At 36.7% G+C, this 21,307-nt stretch overlaps 1 protein-coding gene across 11 annotated transcripts in view; it reads left to right on the top strand.

Moving 5' to 3' along the window:
- The first annotated feature begins 786 nt into the window (after positions 1 to 786).
- The window catches only part of SCN3A (sodium voltage-gated channel alpha subunit 3), a 115,762-nt gene continuing 95,241 nt past the window's right edge, over positions 787 to 21,307 (top strand). For 6 of the 11 annotated variants that reach the window (XM_023623057.2, XM_070241973.1, XM_023623054.2 and 3 more), the window contains exons 1-2: positions 787 to 1,097; positions 18,190 to 18,384. The gene's annotated coding sequence lies outside the window, so the exon portion shown is untranslated. The remainder of the gene's footprint in view (positions 1,098 to 18,189; positions 18,385 to 21,307) is intronic. The other 5 variants (XM_070241976.1, XM_070241977.1, XM_070241975.1 and 2 more) reach the window with 3 other exon arrangements.

Raw genomic sequence — 21,307 nt, 5'->3', positions numbered from 1 at the left:
TGTCTTTTCAAAGCTAATATTGTGCCTGACATATATTGTGTTCCATCAATATGAATGTACTTAATTAATTAATGATAAACTAAAATAATTATAGTTGTTTGCTCCAAAGTAAATATGAAAAGTCAAATGAAATGAATAGCACTTTGATTAGCTAAGAAATCTCTCTTAATAAACTGATAACAGCCATTTTCATTTTGCTTACGTATTGTGTGCTTCAACGTCCTTATAAACAATATTTTTAAAAGTATTTTACAGACATAGATATAGTAATATATAATCATTGATTTGAATTATCTCACATAAGATGAATTTCAACTGTTTCTTGTGTCATATACACACACCAAAACAATCCACAGATCTAAATTAGATAGACTTCACTGGAGCTTAGAATACTCTTCCACATTCAGATATTATTTCTCGTAAATACTATTTTTTAAGGAATCAGATTACTCACGTGGAAAACAATTCATTCTGTGAGAAAAAAAAGTTTTCAGAAGACTAGAGCAGGCTACAGAGAGATTTTGCAAAACTCTACATGTAGGGTGTAAGGTAACCTAAAAACAATTTTCAAACAGAAATTCATCGGTTTTTTAAATTGTAGTAGTTTATGAGTAAATCAACTTTGTAAATTTATAAAATTTAGAAAAAAATGTTAGTGAGATGCAAATAGTTGAGTATGCAAGAGTCTCTTCGTAGATACTCATATGCAGCGGCTGAGTTACATTTTACTTTAGGATAAAGAATAATGAGGATGTTTTTCCCTTTGTTCAATTTTGTGTGTCTGCCAGTAGATGGCGGTACCACGTTGAGCGCTGTCAGCCTTTTTTTTTTTTCTTTCTCAAAGCTGTTTTCTGATATATGTTGGGTACCATAGAGTGAATCTCAGAACAGGAAGCGGAGGCATAAGCAGAGAGGATTCTGGAAAGGTCTCTTTGTTTTCTTGTCCACAGAGAAAGCAAAGGAAAAAACATTGTAATTAATTTGTAAACCCTTGTGGCCAAAAATCTGAACAACTGCAGACGAAGGCACGTTACACTCTGACCATCTTTGATGCGGGTCTTTGTTATGCTGTGATCCATAAGGCTCTGTTTTAGCAGGTAAGCTGGCAAAATGTTTAATTATCTGCACCATAGAATCTAGCCTGAGATCATTTTTCTTATTTTAAAATCTTCTTCATGCTGCTATTGTGAACCTCATGTTCTTTTCATGTAAATTACAAGAACCAAAGGCATCCTTTGACATGTAAACTGCTTACTATTCCTTTATCTCTCAAAGGAAATAGAGCTTCTGTCTAGAAATGGTGACTTATGGTACAGACTAGGCATTACTGATCTCGTGTTTTTGAAACATGCAGATGGTTGTGATTCATTGTATTCAGAGAAAATATTTTTTATTACACAAAGCTAACTTAATGGATTTCGTGGCTGTACGTCATCTATTTAAATGTCCAGTGTGTGTAGTATTTTTAAAATGTAAATGTATATTGAAATTGGAGCTATCATTCTTGTGCTGTAGTCTTTTATTTCACAGCTCTGGAGAAGCCATGAGTATAGGGAGTGATAACAATACAGAGGTGTTTGGCTGTTTGAAACACATTATCATTTTCCTCTAAAATAATCTATTCTCATAGAGGAAAGAAGATCACCAATACTAACCATTAAAAAGAGGCTTAACCCTCTAATACTAAAATGATCCTTATAAGCTCCAAAATGTATTATTTCTTTTATATTTTAATATGGTCATTTTAAAATTAAATATTTACCTCTTAATTTATTGACTTAAAGAGTATTATATCTTCTTAATGAATTGTCTCATAAGCTTGATACATTTCTGTTTATATTTTTCTGTGTAGATGTAAAAACTGGTTGTTATTAGTACTGTTGTTAATAAGCAAGGAGAACCACTTGACCCAAAACCCAATTATTTATTTTATCTATAATCTATATTTTCTGTAGTTTTCTTTAAAATATTTTATAGCAAAACCATAAATGCTTCATTCAATCAGCAATCACATATGGAATAAGAAATTATTGACAGAAAATCTATAGGCATTAACTGAAAGGAGGGTTTTAAATATCATAAAGGTTTTTTTTTAATACAACAGGTGGTGTAATGTAGCATATGAGGACAAAGATAAAGGCATAAGTGCTTGTAGGAATTTCCATGGAAGAATTTCATCACAATCATTGCAATATGTGTGTGTCCTATGTGAAATAAAGACCTCTGATTTTAACCTGGGTTCCCAGTCAGTACTGGTCAAAAGGGCGTAAAAATAGAACTTGAGGCCTTTGCTCTCAAAGCAATTGTAATTTCTAATGATAGAGTAAAAATACTGATTTCTCACTTAATATTTTACATTGAGTAGCAATAATACTCCCCCTAAAAACATACAAAATAGTGGTTGCCTCAGAGAAAAGCCCTGGGTCATGTATATTTCAGAAGACCTCCTACCATAGGATATAAAGAAAACTGTTTCTTTGAAAAGCGTTCCCAGAAATGGCTGTTAATTGACTACTGAGTGTATTGTACACTCCATGCTTCTCTACAGGTGACTGAATGTGAGTAACTTTCTTCTGTGTAAACACGAGAGCTGGTGTGATTGAGCTGTTTTACATTTATGAATGGATGCTTGTATTTTGGTCCTGAATGTCAGCTATTTTATTTGGATATAGTTGTAGTAATCTCTTAGTTACTTCTCTACACATGTAGTCACAATGTGAAGAACAAACGTACACAGTATTCTTCACAAGAGTGCTCTTTGAAAATTTTCAGAAATCAAACCTGCTTTGATTAAATGATATATCAAGTAAGTGAGTATCTTATTCTTAAGAAGACTGTAACAGTGACTTCATTTGTAAGGTCAAGAATAACACTAATTTATCAGTGTGGTAGAGATAACGAGGTTGAATACTGAGCTGGAAGTCTTGGTTTCTGGTTTAAGTTCTGCTACTAATGAGCTTTGTCACCTCAGAAAAGACACCAAGTTTATCACTGGAGTGCGTTTTCCTTGCCTGTAACAGATGAGAATTGGAATCAAAGATGCATAAGGACACTTTCATTTTCAAAATTCTATGATTCTAATTTATCTGGATTTTCACCAATTGATTTCTCAGTTTGACTGTAATCTGATACATCTTTGACTCTTACTGAGTTGTGTATTACCATTAATGGTGCGCTAAACATGGGGATAGAGAAACAGAGGAATAGAGTTGTTTCAAAGGTCGTTGGTCAGTTCCTTCTATGGTGGTAATGACTAAGAAACAATATGGAAAAGTGGTTAAGAGCAAGGGCTGGAAGATTGAATCCTACCTCCACTATTACTTGACAAAGTATTTAAACTTTCTGAGCCTTTATTACATAGTCTAGGAATCATAATCACAGGAATGATAATGCTTAAGTTGCGGGATTGTGTAAATAAAATAATCTTTGTTCCGTGCTTATTATATATCCTGGAACGTGATTAAGTGGCCCCCTTCTCTCCTCCTCTGCCCCCTAACCCCCACCAAAAGGACAGGTATTACTTTTATTATTGGTGATAATGATATAATATCTTTCACCATACCAGGAAGAGTAGAAAAAAGTACCAGGAATTCTGTAGTTGAAAAGTGAATAATTCTCATCTTGGAAAGAATGCCCTTGCAGAAAGAACAACAAAATGTGTTCCTTATAATAATATGAATTAGTGCTAGCATCCTGGGCATCTCCTGGAGACTTTTTAGAACTCTCATAACACCTTCTAGAAGACCATTCTTTTACCCAGTGATATATTATCATGGACTCCACTTCAAAGGCTTTCTTCTTTTTAGCAAAATAGGGGTAAGGGATTTTATTTCACTTGTGCCTTAATAAGATATGTCTATTAGGCAAAAGGCCTCTATGAAGATTCACAAAGAAAATCTAGGTTTCACCAAGAACCACATTTAAATATCAAATGACTTCTACTATGATCATCAAATTACAGAGCCTAAATCCCAGAAATGACTTGCATGTGTTGATTATGTGATCAACTCACAAACTCTCTACTACTTAAATCCTGTTAATGGCACAATAAAAGGTGGAAAGGCCAAGTGTGCCTGATGAAACTGTTGATATCCTGCAAAATTCTTGCTTCCCTCCAAAGATTTTCTCTACATGTGGCTTCGCGCTCTTGACAGCTGTGTGCTACTGGGATCGTCGGGAGCTAGAGCAGGGATGTCCTTTGAGCACCGCAGGCCTCCTAATCCTTCCCTTCAACCACCCTGGGCCGCTTTAAACTGACTCAAGTAACTGCACTGTCAGTTTCATCTTCATGACAGCCAAGATGACTTAATGGGCTCATGATTAGACAGATCTGAGATGGCTGAGAGTTTGGGAGGCTTAAAGATACTAGGGTAAGGTTTCTCAACTAGACAATGCTTTGCTTGGATTTGTGGCTGGTCTACCTCCCTTGACTCTAGGTCACTCCCAGCTCTTGTGATTCCTTATTTTTATGCTTGAAGTTAACTGAAAGCATCAATAAGTATGAGCGTATAAAGACAAATGCTTTTCTTTTTCACCAAAGAATGAGCATATGACTAGATAGTGAAATTTCTTTGCATGGGTGGCTGTGCAGATTACTTTTTTCTCATTATCATTCATATATAGGAACACTGTGAACTCACTGAAGGTTGGGAATTAATGTTTCACCTCTCATCTAAAAATACATTATTCATTCCACAGTAATATTGATGATTATTTTATCAGTTTTCCAAAACTATGAGAATTAGTCACCCACCTAACCTTGAAATATAATTCAAGATATTAACAGTATACTTCTATACTTTCAGGATCTATTTTTAAATTTTGATTAATTTCAGTTTTTAAATGATCTTTGCTTCCATTTAAGTTTTACCCAGTAAGCAATTTGAACAGGATTTCTATATAGAACCTGATATCTGAACTACTACTTCTTAAGGTAGATTGTTCTTTGAGGTAGTTATAAAATTTGGGAAGACTAAAAGCCAACTGTATTGTTGCTTTGGATTATAAGTTCACATCTTTATCTTCAATTGGGAAGCTATTTTTTTAGTTCAGCTTTATCTGATGATATTTTTCACTCTAAAGTTAATGCATTCTTTGGACATATTTTAATGAGATATAACAAGTGTAGACACCTATTTCAGAGCAGAATGGTGTTAATTTTAGTTTACTCAATAATACAGCAATAAAGAAAATCTTGCTCCCTTGCTAAGCAAAGACGTGCTTTGTCCTATGAACTGCCTGACAGGCACCAGCTCTGAGTATTTGAAATTGGAATCTATACCCAGACATATAATTAGCCACAGTAGAAGAATTCTTTAAAATTTATATAAATACCTACTCAACTGGATACCACAAGTTTTAATGTGCCCAGTGTTAATTTATTGATTTTTTTTAATACTCCACCTCTTTTCTCCAGGATTTCAAGTGATAAAAGACCTTACAGAAAAAAGTTTAAAAAAAGTTTTTGCCCAAGATGTATGAATAGAGAACAACTGCGAAGTAACTTATAAGTAGGTTTACAATATTAAATATAAGAATTGTGCACAAATACACCGCATATAAATATATGCTAGGTTGTATGAGGTTGTACAAGGGAATTCTCAGGGGTTATTTTAGTTCAGAGAAACCTTTTAAAAGTCTGGAGTTATTTCTGTAATAATTGAATTAGGTCTTCATCCTTTTGGAGACTGCATATAGGAAGCCCTTCATGTGATTAAGCTCTGTCCTGGATCAAAGTGAAAGAAATGATGGTCCTTAAATAATTAAACGGTGGTTTAATATTGTTTTATTCAATGGGTGAATTCAATGATGGGAAGTCACTCTTTAAATAACCTTGGCCATTTTCTGCCAAGAAGTTCACTTTTGGGAATTTTAATCTCCTAAAATCAGAATATACTTTATTCTTACTTAGGTTGGACGGAAGGAACATTTTGTCCTTTTCCTTTCCTAAAAGCTTGAACTGGAAAAATTCACTAAATTCCAGTTCTTATTGCTAAGTGACATTGTGCTTCTGACCTAGAACCCAAAATATTCTTGCATAAGGCTTAATAGGACATGTTTTATGGGCTTAAGCCTCTATTTGAGAACGAGTCGCCTGTTTATTAGTTTCCCTGTGTCCTTGGTGTTTTTGTTTGTGACATTATTTTTCTCTTTATAAGTTATTTTGTTCTGCCTACACAAAGTATTTAGAGCATTTTCTTTTCATGGAACTTCTATCAGGGTTGGAAAAGACCTTAAAAATTAATTCTCCAGGAAACAAACCCAAATTTCTACAATGGGCAAAGCGAATAAGAAGAATGAGTGAAGCCAGTCAGTTTGGGACTAAGGAACTCAACCTGCCATGCCATTTCTAAAGAGGGGAGGCTCCTCCTTGGGGCTAGGAGATTGTTAAACAAACAATTTCTCCAAAGAAGCTGAAAATTCAGATTGTTGTTAGAAATCTCCCTCTTGTTCAATGTTGTCACCTATTTTAAATTATTTGCAGTACTGAATAGATCCAACAAAACATACCTATAGGCAGGATATGGCCATGAGATTTTTGGCCAGGTTTTTTCCTTTTGCCAATCCAACCAGGATTTTTACCAGTGAGAGAAAACAAATCTCATGGAGAGGAAATGGCTTGAGTATATTTAGGGCCACAGCCACACTGACACTCAGATTTCTTGTCTACTACCGCAGGCTCAACCTTTCAAATCCTTGAAGAGTCTATGAATTACGTCCCACATGTTTGTTTTTCCAGCTGATATTTACATCACCAAACTAATTATCATCATAGATCCTTTTTTTCCCCTTTTTTGTTGCTATTAACACTTCTCTTGCTGTGGATATCTTTTTAATGATATGCTAGTTGGTGTGGTGTGTAACATTTCCACTTCCTGTTCTGAAACTATTAACATTTGCTTTTCAAGCTTAAAACATAGGGTAAACATATGTCCTTCAGTTGTGAAAAGGTAAAAATATTATTAATAAGATATCGGCATGTCCTTAAGTCCCATATAGTCTCAAAGTTCTAAAATACCTTAATAAGTTATCTTTAATCATAGCCAATAATGATTACAGTTCAAGTGAATCCATTCTTAATATTAGTTTTTAACAACTGTATTAGGCTCTACTATCAATCTGTATATATTCATATCAAAATTTAAAGTATCTTATTATATTAGCATTGGAAGAACAAAGTGTAATTCCCAATCATATTGCATTCTCTTTCATGGACATAAAAACTTGGTAGAATTAGATAAGAATAGAAATCAAATACATGTGCCTGGAATAAGAACTTCTTGGCCAGTAAATGGAAAATCAGAAAGAAAAGGCAAAATGAGAAATGAAAAAGAAAAAAAGATTTTTAAAACCTCACTCTTAGGGAAAAAAAAAATGGTTGAAGGGATATAAATATGCAAACATTCTGAGAGAAAATAGGAAAAGGATAAACATGATGAGCTTATTCAGAGAGTGGCCCACAGCTCTGGCTGCACATTGGAATCAGGGGAAGCTTAAAAAAGAGCAATGCTTGGCTCCACCTTAGACCAATCCAATTAGATTTTCTGGGGCTGACCTGGGTATCAGTGTTTGTTCAAACGCCCTGCAAGTATAGTTCAAATAGCAGCCAGGTTTGAGAACCAATTAACTAGACGAAGGCAGAGAAAAATGAGAAGCTAATGAAAGCTTAACTAGACAAGGGAAAGATAGCTGAGACATCACTTTCAAAATAATTTCAAAATGTTGAAAATGCTAATGAGTGGGCGTGTGTTAAGTAAAGAGACTATGAAAGTACTTAAGAAAATGACAAAAAATACATTTGTGTCCATTTCCCTCTTGGTTGAACAAGCTGGTATTTAGTCTATATGTTTAAGCAGTTTTATATTTCAAATTGTTAATTTCCTACCCTTACTTCTATTTGAAAGTTGGTCCAGCTGCTGGTTATGGTATAGTTTGCAAACTAACAATACAAACAACTGTGCACACTGGGAAATAAGCATCCACGAACTTCAGTTTGTACAACCAGAGATTCGCCTCCTTTTTATTCTGTACCTTAGAAATTGCTCCTTTGAAAATTAAGTCTTAAATAATCAAATAAGAGTGTCTATTGAAAGATACTCTTTAAATGTCCAGGTCATTCAACTGGAAATCAAACATTGATTTCTAATTTTGTAACTACCACTGTGGCAGATTTAGAAGAAAGGTAGATCTGCAAACCGACAAATGTTTTAAACCCAAAGTGCATTTAAAAATGTATTTTCAGAAAGTTGTGTTTCTGAGAAAGAAACGAATTAATCTAATAGCTAAGTGGAATTAATAATGAATTGCATGTCTTAAAAGGAATTCTATTACTAAAGTGAGTCAGCTTTTTCAACTCTTTAAGGAGACATTTGCTGGTTAACACTACAGTGGCTTTTCCATGTTGGTTTCCTGCAGCTGGGGAGAAGACTGTGGTAGCCTTTAATAAAACAATCCTCTGAGGCTTTCAGAGCAGATTATATCCTAAAGCCTTTCCTCTAGAGAAACATCCGTTCATATCACTGCTTAACTATGCTTTCTTCACGACCTCTACCATTCTGTCAATCTGGTCAGTGAAGTTATCACCATATAGAAAAGACCTGTTAAATCTCAGGATGAGAATATCCATGTTTTGAAGCAGGAGGCTGGTGCTTCTATGATAAACAGAAAAAAACACAATACTATGTTTGAGGCTGAATTTATGATGGATGTCAGTGAAACAGTGCTTGGGTTTTCAAACTGGGATTGGATCATTTTCTTAAAAAAAATTACACCCTACTTTTATACACAAAGTACTTGGGTAGCTTACAATGAAAAGATAAATAACAAACCAGTAAAATACCAATAAGAATGAAAGCCTGAATCAGAAAAGAAATGTTTTCTGAAGAAGAGTCACCTTAAATTATTCAGAGAGTAAAATAATTATTGTTGATATAACCATTCCCACCTCCAACACGGTGACGACTGTGAGAACTGACGTGAATTTTTGGGAAAAAGCATTCCAACTTGTTATTCAAAAGCATTTAGTACATTTTGCAAAGGGAAAGTGTAATGCTTAGGAGTTAATAAAAAGTGGCAGAGCACATCCAGATCATGACGCAGATCTATGCAAATTAACATAAAAGAGTTGATACACCACCAAAGCCATAATAGTGACCTCTCTTTTATGTATTTGTCAGACATGTTTTCTCTGTGTCTTCAGATTATCCTGAGTCATTGTAAAACACATTTCTTTTAAATATCCGTTAAATGCACTATAGTCGTGCCACATTTCAGACAACACTTCATGAGACCAGTTTAATCATAAAATAATACACTGTTTTTCAACAATCCATATTCCCCACGAAGGCTAAATTTGGAGAATTTGATGCATGATGAAGTATTTTCTATTCATTCTCTTAATTTCTTCCCGAATGAAAAATTTGGAAACTAAATAATTAAGAGAAAATGACACACGATGTGGGAACTCTTTGTACTTTCCAATCATTTTTTTTTTTTGTAAACCTAGAACTGCTCTAAAAAAATAAAGTCTATTAATATTTTAAAAGGGAGGATACTTGAAGAATGAGTGAATTGGATGCCCACTTTAGCACAGGCAATTTAATCAGAATCCTGAATTATCCATGTCCTTGAGGAGACAGGTCAGGTGGCACATCTGGAACGCTGTAGGAACGCCAAAAATTCCAGTTCCATCCTTCCTAGCAACTTCTCCTGTCAGCTCTTCTTACGCTTCTCCGCCTGATTGCTGCTCTCGTTAGCCAGTGTCTCACTTGCTGGATCCTCCATCCTAGCAAGGGCCAAACAGACAGGCCGTGCCCGTCTTGGCTCTCCTTAGCAGTTTGGTTGCTGCAATCCCTGTCTGAAATAAAATTTTGCGTCACATGTAATTTTCTCTTACCTGTGGCATTCTGGCTCTCCTTTAGCCTCAAAAGAACTGAGCACTGAACAGCATTCCTCCTGCCTTTACATCCAGAGACCTTTCACTGTGTGTCCTCACTGCAGTAAGTGGCATCATCGACACCTAAATCAGGGCAGTGCCCACAGGCCCTTGCTCTATTTTGGTGCCAATGATGTGCTCAGTGGCTGAAGGAAAAGCACCGACTCTGGGTCCTGAATTCAGATCCTAGGAATGATATTTTTATCTTTTCTTTACTTCAAAAGGCCCTATTTTGGGGGGATTTAACCAAGTGACTTGTCATATTTCACTGAAAACTAGACAAAGTTTTGCCATTTTTTAAAACTGCTATTTGCATAGAATTTCTCAGATGAGAAGATTTTCGATATTACCACATCATGAAGAAATCATGTATACAAAATTGAATATCTAGAGTTACAAAGGATTTGAGGGGTAGTTCATTTCAGCAACCAACCTTCCAGCCATGCTCTGTTCAAGGCATTTATAGCATTGATTCAACAAAAAACACAGTTTAAATTTAGCAAGCACCTAGTTCATTAAAGTATCCTGAATATGAAGATGGCCTCTAATAAGCATAGCACAACCTACCTCAGATACATGATTAGTCCAGCATTCAATGATCCTTGTTGTTTAGAGAGTAAGGCTATTGCCGTCCCCTCAGATCATTCTCTCAGAAGGGATGAATGTTGGAGTACACAGCACAGTATAGAGTCCCAGAGTCTGTACCCTGAAACTAGAGTTTTAGAGGTGACAGAGGCACTACAAATGAACTAGCCACTTTCCCTCCTCTCCCTCTTTTTTCCAGATGTGGACACTGAAACCTAAGATGTTGAGTGTTCAGTATGTCACAGCAAGTGATGGCAAAGACAAGTCTGGAAGACAGGTTACCTGAATTGCAGGTTTCATTTCCCTCCTGGTTTCCTTCCTCTCTTCCTTATCTTTTCATTAAATCTTGTTTCTAAAAAGATGAGGCAGGGAATACTTTTCCATTATGTTACACTGCCTTCTGCGGCACTGCCTCAGGATGCTCAGATTCCAGAGCATCCATTTATTTGTGGGGCATGCTTAGTGGAGAAGGCCTCTCACGTGGCTGGGTTCGGGCTAGTGAAGAATCACGTGACAGCTGATCTTCAGCCCCACCTAAATCAGCCTGTGCTCCCGCTGATCGGAAGGTAGTGATTACAACCTCTCTGCTCCAGGTTAGACACATTTCAATCCTTAGTATTTTAAATCTCAAAGGAGCGCAGGTAACACGTGGAGAAGGAAGTAAGCACCTCCATCTTGAAGTAACAACGCCAAGTTGTACCTCAAGATCCCAGTTCTCAAGTTCCCTGAGGTTGCCAAGTGAAAAAGGCAATCGACTCTTAACACTCAGTTGTGAAAACAGTGCGCTGTCATTTTGATTACAGTCAGTAAACAGTCTGTGGTTGCCTGGAAAGAAGCTGCCTAAAGCACACGGCACCAGCAAGCAGTAGGAAAAAACGGGGCTGAGGGCAACGCAGAGGGCTCTCTCTTATGGCTGATGCCAAACTGATATTAGGGTAGAAGTGTGGATCAAGGATCGGCTATTGGTCTGAGAATGCTGTTTGCTCTCTATTTACTTCAAAATAGAAAGCCTCCTATAATTCTGTTGTATTCAGATTTAAATGCGGCTTCTGCTCCAGAAACACATGTGCCTGAGCACACACAGAATGTTTGCTTATGGACAAAGGAGCTTTTTCACTGTAGTATTTCTTGGTCCCAAATCCTATGACTTAAGCACAAAAACAACAATCTGACCAAGTAAAATAGAAATGTTATTGATCCAGAGAAAGCCTCCTCCCTTTTAGAGCTTCTCAGAATATGGGATTTTTCCCTTTTTTAATTCATGCATTTGTTTATGGGCTTAATCATTTGGAGGGGGTGAAGGAGTAGGGAAGAGTACATACGAGACCAGGACCATCCAACAGAAATACAATGAGATCTACGTGTGTACTTTGAAATTTTCTAGAAGCTAACATCAAAAAAAAAGTGAAATTGTTATTAATATTATAGTTTATTTAAGCCAATTTATCCAAAATATTATCACTTCAAAATCTGGCACCAGCCACCTTTCAAGTGCTCGACTCATATGTGGCCAGTGGCTCCCACATGGCCAGGGCATTTGTATAATTTGTTTCAGGTAATTGTATTCAACAGATATCAAATAATGTCCTGCTTACTGTGTTAGGTAGTCAGGAAAATCCTCAGCCTCAAAAAAATGTAATAGTAAATGTAGAAGCAATACGTCACATCCTTAATAACAACAGAAAACAGAATATTATAATTATTTTATGAATTTTAAAGACAATATGTGTGTGCTCTGGTTGTTCAGAGGAAGGCGAAATCGCTTCTGACTCAGAATTTGGGCATAATGAGCCTTGGAGTGTAGATAGGACTCTAACAGGCGATGGTTGGTAGTGAATGGTGTTTCAGTCAGAGGGAATGTTTTGGAAAGCCAGAGGCCAGAGACTCAGGACTTTCAGGGAGTGGTGAATAGAGCAGTTCGAGTAGAGAAGAGCATACATGTAGGAGAAAATGTAAGACGAAGCTGGAGAAGCAGATTGGTAAAATATTTTTAGAGAGAGAGGCTTTGATTACTTTTTCTAAAGAAAAAACACACTGGATTTGGCGGCACCATTTACTAGCCATGTGACCTTGGACAAGTTACTTATTCTCCCTGAATTTTATAGTTTGTTTATCTGCAAAATAAGGACAATAGTCACATTTCTCTCACCGGATTATTGGGAAGATGAAATGAGCTAATAATCAGTGCCTGGCACACAGCAAGTACTTAATCAGTGTTCCCAAGTACTGTTATTACTACTTCTCTAAGATATTTTGGAGCGGGGAATTCTTTGAGTAAAGCACTCAGTCCTCAATTTGCTTTGTTTAAAAAAGAGTCTAGTAAACTTAACACATGTGTACGATTATCTTTGAGGTAAACAGGATTTTAATGTACGTATTTTGATCTAGATTAAATAGTACTACATAATTAGGAAATATGATGCCTATAGATATACATACAGAGAATTTGGCTTTTATTATTCTTTTATGTTTTATCATCCTAATGGCTGTATAATGCAAAACTAAGTTACTTTATTTACTTAGCTAATCCCCTATTGGTGGACATTTCAGTTTTTTCTAGATTTTGCTATTATAAAGTGTACTGCCATAAATACCGTAGAGGACTTTCTATTGTAAGAGTACTTGGAGGTTGAATTTCTAAATAGTAAATCTAAATAAAAATTATCAAATCTTCTTGAGAAACCAAAGTTATTCATTTATTCAAAAAACGTATGTTGAGCACCTCCCATGTGCCATGCACCGTTCTAAGCACTCACAATTCATTGGTGACCAAAAAGGCAAATATTCCAGCCCCTGTGAGGCTTATGTCCTACCCAGGAAAGACAGAAAATGAATAGTAAATGTTATAAATAAATAAATTATGTCATACACAATAAGGTGATAAGTGCTTTGGAAACACTACAGTGGGGGAAGGAGCTGGAGAGGAAGCACAGTAGGTCTCTTTGAGAAGGTAAACTTTTGGTCGAGACTTGAAGGAGATGAGGGAGTTAGGCGTTCTGCTATCTAGAGGAAGAGCATTGCTGAGAGGGGGAACACTATATGTGTGCTTGGCAGGTGCAAAGGACAGCCAGAAGCCAGTTGGCTAGAAAGGAGTGAGGGAGGAGGTGAGCACGAGGAGATGAGGTCAGCTAGGATCATAAGGCCTTATAGGCAATTGTAAGGAGTTTGGCTTTGTTTCTCGGTAGCTCCTGGATGCTTCTGAGCAGAGGAATGACATGATTTGCTTTCTATTTTCCCCAAATCACTGACTGCTGGGGACAATAGGCTATATGGGAGTCAGGCTGGAAGCAGGGAGATAGGAAGCTATTGCAGGCTTCTGTGAAACTGCCGTAAATCATTTCAAGTTTCCAGGTTGAGAGGATTTATACCACAGGACACTAAATGAATGAACAAATGAGACTGAAGAAGCTATGATTGTCATCTTTGAGAAATCATAAAAATGAGAGCGATATGACTGGCATGTACGTTTCTAACTTCAAAAAACCATGAAATTCTGGATTCTATAAGCCAGTCATTGTCACCCAAAGTGGCCATTCCTGGGCCAGCAGCATCAGCATCATCCATGTGTTCTTGACAGAAACGCCAAATTTGGGACCTCACCCATATCTATAGAACTAGCAACTCTGGGGTGGGGCCTGGCACTCTGTGTTTTAACAAAAAGCCCTCCAGGTGAGTCTGATGCTAAATTTTAAGGACTGCTGCTTATAAACTCAAATGGTGAAACTAGCTGGCCCGAACGATCCATTTTAATTTTAGGATACTGGGCTTTCAAGTTCAATTTTAACATTTATTTTCGTTACAAAATTAAGTATAGTCCTTAAGAAAAATGGTTTATAAGAAGCATAGACTCATGCTTAAGAACAAATAAATCTTTCAGATCAAGTATTTAGAGGAATTTGACTTTTATTTTATACTACCTCTTTATAAGAAAGTGATGGAAAGTAGTATTTTACTATTTTTTTTAATCCATGCGCAGTAGGAACTTGAAGACAAGGAAAATGGAGACAATGTATGATAAACCTGTTAAAGACTATGGATTAATGAAGTTACTCTTTGAGAATGTACATGTAGTGCTGAGCCTTCTAGGCTCAACGGTTTTAGAGTAAGAGCAGGAATGAATATTACATAACTTCAAGGAAAAAATCCCAGATTTTAGGTTAACATGGACCACCAAAAAGGCTTCTGATGTATGGTTTGCTTCCTAGACAGACTTCCAGTATTTCACTTCGTAATATCTTAGTAATTTGGCCATTTGAAGTTATCCCCTTGATAAGGTCCTCAAGTCTTAAAACCAAATGAGCAGCTGGTAGGTTAGGACTATTACTGACGTTGAAGGGCCAACCAGCGTTCCCATCCGGATGGAAGGTTGCCCTTTCTCCGTGGGGAAATGCTCCCAGGGACCTACTGGCAAAGTCTGTGAGTTCCTCTGAGCAGCTTTGGACCTGCTTCAGCTCTTGCACAAAGAGCTAACTGAATCCCGAGAGTTTTATAGCCTAATGCATGACTGAAATGGTTTTGATCTGGAAAATTCTGAAGCAGGTACATCCTGTTGTTGGTATAAAGGAAGATAAAATGGATTGAAAGGAAATAAAATAGCATAAATGACCAAAAGTAATTAAAGGATAATAAAGAGGCAAAATGATGGTTAAAAACAATGGAGTAAGACAAAAATTTTAACAGCTGTGGGGACTAGAAGATCTTAAAGGTTAAATAAATTGTCAGGATAAACTAAAATAACACAAAAGCGAATATAAACAATTGTCTCTAGAAAATTCAATTGTTGATATTAGTATTACAACTAATAATTTTAATAGTAAAATAGAAATGTGTTAAGAAAAATAAAATTAAAGCAACTTCGTCCAAGGTTCCTCAGCTGGTGACACCTACACTTTTCGGGGTAAAGCCTCTGCATACTCTTTGAGCTACCAGGTCTTCATTTGCGGCATAAAGAACTTCTCCTTACTGTCCAAAATGCTGAAATTCTGTTAAGATGATTTCAAAGGCAGGCTATCCATTTTTGGGTGATCTGTGTGTCCAATACTCATATTAGATACCCTGAAAGTAAAGTTTCTGAACCATCTTATCTCATCAGCTTTAAAATTAAATTCACTGAATTTAACTAATTTTCGTCATTAGTAGACTTATTTGATTAAACCTTGTATGGGTCTTTTGTGAAATTAAATTCAAGACATCTGTTAAGCATGTTACTTAGTGTCTCTCATACCATGTCCTAAGCAAAATGTCTTCCCTCAGTTTAGTTCTTGGAGAAAGTTTGTCTTTTTATACACAGCTTTTAGAAATTGTTTTTGTTTTGTTTTTTCCTAAAATAAAAGAAAATTCATGTTATCCAGTGTGCTTCCACTTTTTCTTACCTACTGGGAACATTAGAGCTAAATTCCAGCCTTGACTGATTATAGAACCTATCTCATGTTCCTGGTAAGGTCTACTCTTCTCCAGAGCAGCCTTCTCAAATTGTAACCCATGTGCCACCAGCACCAAATTCATTTAGGGAGCTTGTTTAAAATACCTTGTCCCAGACCAACTTTTTCAGAATCTCCAGAGATTGAACCCAGAAATTGCATCTTCAGCAAGGAGCCCAAGTGGTTCTTATGCTCACTGAAGTTCAGAACTACTTTAAAGAATCCTCATTGTCTTCTTAACTTAAATAGTCCAGTTTTATATTATGGTTATTCTGTAAGCCATGATCTGCTGTTAAAAATGAGTGAGATAGAGATCCTATTAAGAAAGAATGCAACTTGAAGTATGAGGCCTAAACTGGAGCATGAGGCCATATGCAGAAACCACTGCTATTTCCCTTGGGTACTTGGGATTGGAAAAAATCTCTCCCGTTTGGAGCCCAGGCCATGAGACACATTTTCTTTGATCCATGAATCAGTGATTTTCACAGGGATAGGGAGAAGAGAGAGGACTCAAGCAAATCAGAAACTTCCAGGATGCTTTCTCAAACTCCACTGTCCTGCTCCTCCTTAACTTCTTAGTTCCTCTTTGATATTCAGCCCTGCTCACCTCATGTTCCCGAGCAAAGGCCACAAGTATTTTGGAACTATATCTAAATTGACATTTATTTAAGATCATGCTCATTATATGTTGGGCTGAAGACCAAGGTGTTTAAAACCCAGTTATTTGTGTGCTGTGAAGAGAAGGGAAGTAGCATTTATTAAGCTTGTGGCTGTAAAGTAGAGGGAACTAACATTTATTGAAGGGCTATAAATTTATTTAACAATTTAATGCTTCAAGCTCTGTTGCATGGGTCTGTCTGATGAATATTATTAATGTTGTTGTCTTTTTACAGAAAAATGATAACTATAATACTATTATTGCTACTTCTAATCTTACTAAAACCTCCAGCTTTTATGGAAAATCTACTTTATACCAGCTATTGTATGAATGACTTTAAATGCATACGTGTGTACAAATATATATACAAATATATATGTATATATAAAATCTCATTTAATTCTAACACCAACCTGTTTTGCTGGGTATTATAATCCCCATTAACAGATGAGAAACTAAAAATTAGATTGGTTGGGTAACATGTTCAATGTCACATAGCTAGCGAATAGCAGAGCCCGGTTTCTACTACTACCAAGTGAAAAGTAAGAGAGGAGAGTCAGAGACCAGATCATAAAGACACCTGCACACTTGGCTAAAGGAACTATAAGTCACTGAGAGCCACTGACAAATTTTAATAAGGGGAGGAGATGTGTTTTGGAAAGATCACGCTGATGACAGATTAAAGATTGGGGTTTAGGAGTACATTCTTGTCTGGAGACAAAGATTTTAAAAGACTATATATATAGAATTGAAAGGTGAGGTTTAATGGTGGTTTTTTTTTTTTTTTGGTCATAGTACATTGTAAAAGGAGATTTATTGGTGAGAATCCATGACCAGTTGGCTCATGAGCATTGTACAAGTGAATTGAAGTAAATACTGTTTTAAATATCAATTGCTGATTTTAAAATTCTATATATTGTCATTTGAAATAATTATTGGTTTAACTGGGCTAAGCCATTGCTAATGGCTGTAGGTGAAAGGAGTATAACATCAAATTGTTATATTTAGGTTAATATTATGCCATGGGTTAGCATGCTTGTTTTTCACCTCTGCTTGTCTAAAATTTACTCTGGAAGCCATTGAATACATCTTATCTTAGTCAGCCAACCAAGTGAGGTTTTAGGTGGAGAGGAGAAGGAGCTGAAAAGGAACTAGAATAGTGACCCACAACACCAATGCAGGCCACGTCTCCACTGGTCCACCTCTTTGGTCTTTCTGGTATTTGAAGAAAAGAAACAAGGGAGAGCTAAAGAGGGGAGAGAAGCGAAGGATGTAGGAGGTGAAGAAGAGGAAGATGCTCTGGAGCTCCAGCATGCCTTCAGAAAGAGTAATTGAATCAAGGCTGCCAAAGAAGGAAGGAGGGCCCCCGTCTGCACCCCAGGATCCTGGCAGTGCTTCCTGGCCCCATCCTTCCTTGAGCACACCAGGGCACGCTGCTTACAAGGGTCAAATAACCTGCTTCGCATCAATCCTGCTTTCTTGATCTAGGGCTATATGTAAACAAAGTACGAAAACCCAGAGTCAGAGCACCCACTTCAATCCACATGCCAAAGATGCTGGACTAACTTCACCTGTGTTCCCTTTCTACACAGATCATGGAACAAGAAAGCTGACGCCAAGCCACATCAGAGTTCATCAGGGATGAGATATCTGCCAAGGATTTGTGGTCGAGTGGCTCACTGGAATAAGAACACGGAGTCTCTTCTAGGGATAGTGTAAGAACAAATGAGATAATTCCCAGAAGTGGCCTGGAGCTTTTCTGGAAAAAGGTGCTGTGACTATCTAAGGTACCTAAACTACTAGTGGGTATAAATTTGTGTTTGTGGAAAATAGACTAAAATCTCTATTAGCTAATAAAGGCAGCTATAACAGGACAAAAAGACGGCAGAAGAGTGATTTCCTCCCTCCTTGCAAGTTTGTTCCTCCAAAGAGGCAAACACTTAGACAGAGACGTGGCAGAGTTGGTCTCGGGGAGTAGAATGATGGCAAAGACTGTTGGTGTAAGGAAAAGAGACTAACCCAGCTTTTATTTCTTTTTCTTTTAAGGGAGACATTTACCTTGTGTACTTAGTAAATTACCCAGGATTGTATTTACTTGAATTTTATTATATTTATTTGGTAATTGAATCCATAGCTCACCTGTTTGTGTGGGGTAAAGGACATCCAAATATGTGGTTAGAATCTTGTTGTAAGCTGGCTTCTGGACTGGCCCAGTCTTTGAACTGACCAAGGAGTATTTATTTATTTGGTGTATCAGCTGCAACTAACTAGAAAAGCTGTCTAAAATTGTCTTAGTCAAGACTGATGTTTATTGAACATAACAAGCAGTGCAGAGGTTGTCTGGGTCCAAGAGCTGAGCGATCCATCTAGAGCCCAGGGGTAGATCCATCTCTGTGATCTGCCACCCTCAATGTGTCAGCTTTACCCTCAGAATGGCATCTCTTCTGGTTGTGAGTTGACTGAAGTAGTGCCATGTATCATACTAGATGCAATAAGATCCAGAGGACAGAGGATTCTGTCTCCTCCTTCGTCTCTTTCTTAGGAGTGAAGAAACATTTTACAGGCATCCTGTTGGCAGACTACCTCTTGCCTTTTGTTGGCCAGAATTGGACCACATGCCTATTTCTTAACGAATGATTGGCAAGGGGCTTGGAGGAGGTGTCCGGAGTGGAATGAATATCGGGGAGTTAAACACAATTTATTTCAGTTTGTAAACATATATTAGAAAAATTCAGGAACTAATAAAACCAATGTTGCTGACTTGCCTATTACAATGTTGGCTTAATTGTTTTTAATAGTTAGCAATTGTCTCTCTGGGCTTATAGCTGTCTGATAAGGACAAAGTCATGAGGAACATCACTTGGAAGCTAGTTATTATTTCCAAGATAAAAATTATTCTGAAGCCAGAAATGAGCTTGTGCTTTCATACTCAGCTATTTTTTTCAGAGGCATGACATTGAGTCCAGGTAGAGAAGGGCAGAAATAGATTCTCTTATTAAATAGTTAGTAAATCAATAAATACTATTTTTGTGTGGAAAATCATATGTTTAGCTAATAGAAAGGCAACAATGGTAAAGAAAGTCTAGATTTCATTTGTATTTAGCCATGGCATACTGATACCCTTGCTATAGAGTTACTTTCTCACCAGGGTTATTCAGGCCAACAGTAATGCTGAATTCCTTGATACCACAAGAGAACGGGAGGTACACGATATAGAAGAAACTAGCCTCAGCTTTAAGTTTACCTTTAAATAGCTCCAAAGGGCTTAACATACGTGTGAACATGTATCTATTAGATGTGGGTTTGGTGTTTGCTATTAATTCATTCCTGCTTGTTTTATCTTCTACATTAGAACAAAAGTGAGGACTATACTGCTGTATTTCTTAGGTTGCACCTCCCCCTTCCTAACACAGGCCTCTAGTCAAGGTAAGCTTCCAATAAGGTCGCTGACTTATCCTAAGTCTGTTTCAGAAAACACAGACTAAAAATCTTCTCATTTTGCAGGCTTGGGACCCAGGCTATTTCCCACACTATCTGGGTTCAAATCCTGGCTCCTTCACTTATTACTTTTGGAACTTGGGCAAGTTATCCAACCCACCTGCACCTAGGTATTTTTATTGTAAAATGAGAATAATAACAATACCAACCTCATAAGATTATAATGGCAATTAAATGAGTTAATATGCATAAATTACATGACAGAGTATCTGAGACACAGTAATCATCAACAGAGTTTTATCTATTTTTATCATTTAATCCTCAAAGACACCTGGTTAAGTAGGCATGCCAACCAGGTATTATTCAAAACTCTTTTGAAATATGGAAAATAGCATTTAATTCTGCCTTGGAGAGTGTCCAGAGGTTATCATAATAATGTACTGAATGCTCTGTGTATGCCTTTGATAAAATATTATGCTCTTGGTCAGATACGCTACCTGAGAATATAGTAAATATTAGACAATCAATCTAAAGTCAAAATTCCTTTGGGAAAAATTAATATCTTTCTTCAATAGGAGGGTAGGTAATTGGTCCGTCTTGTCTTTTAAATTATATCTTTTCTATAATAGTCTCTGGTTGATACAAGGAAACACAACATCCTTTCCTCAGTAACGGACCCAGTCTTTCCCCAACAACTCGCTCTCCCGTCATCAAGGACATAAAAATACATCATGGATTTTTTTTTTTAATCTCTCAAGTTGTATGACACAAAGCAACTTTCCATCCTTGAAGATGGCAAATTTACAGCCTCTGACATAATTCTGTTTCCATAGGAACAAATCAGAATTAATCAATTTTGTCTGTAACACAATCATAAAAATCCCTACAGAAAGAAAGACTGTTGATACTAACATGTTATAGACCAATACAATTCGCCAACTGTCTGCTGTTCTGAAAAATTAGGCAAGATGAGACCTCACGAGCTATATGACTAATGAAAAACAATGTTTGTCTTTGCCTCGGTGATGCCACGGCATATCCCAAATGTTTGCTACACCATTTTTCTCAGATCCTGATTCATTAACACGTATTAGTTTTGTACTCATTGCATTTATTGGCTGCATAAAGTTTCAGAAACTTGTGTTAGTATCATAGCATACACATTTTTGAGCCTGGAAAAACTGAATTGAACTATACGAATTTATTTTTCTATTTTTATTTATATACAGCTTAGATCTTTAAAATCAAATTACGCAATAGTAAGTTTCAAGA

Source organism: Equus caballus, chromosome 18 (assembly GCF_041296265.1).
Source record: "Equus caballus isolate H_3958 breed thoroughbred chromosome 18, TB-T2T, whole genome shotgun sequence".
In the NCBI taxonomy this organism is placed as follows: domain Eukaryota; kingdom Metazoa; phylum Chordata; class Mammalia; order Perissodactyla; family Equidae; genus Equus; species Equus caballus.
The sequence above is the reverse complement of the archived record's forward strand: the minus strand, read 5'-3'. Positions and strand labels throughout refer to the sequence as shown.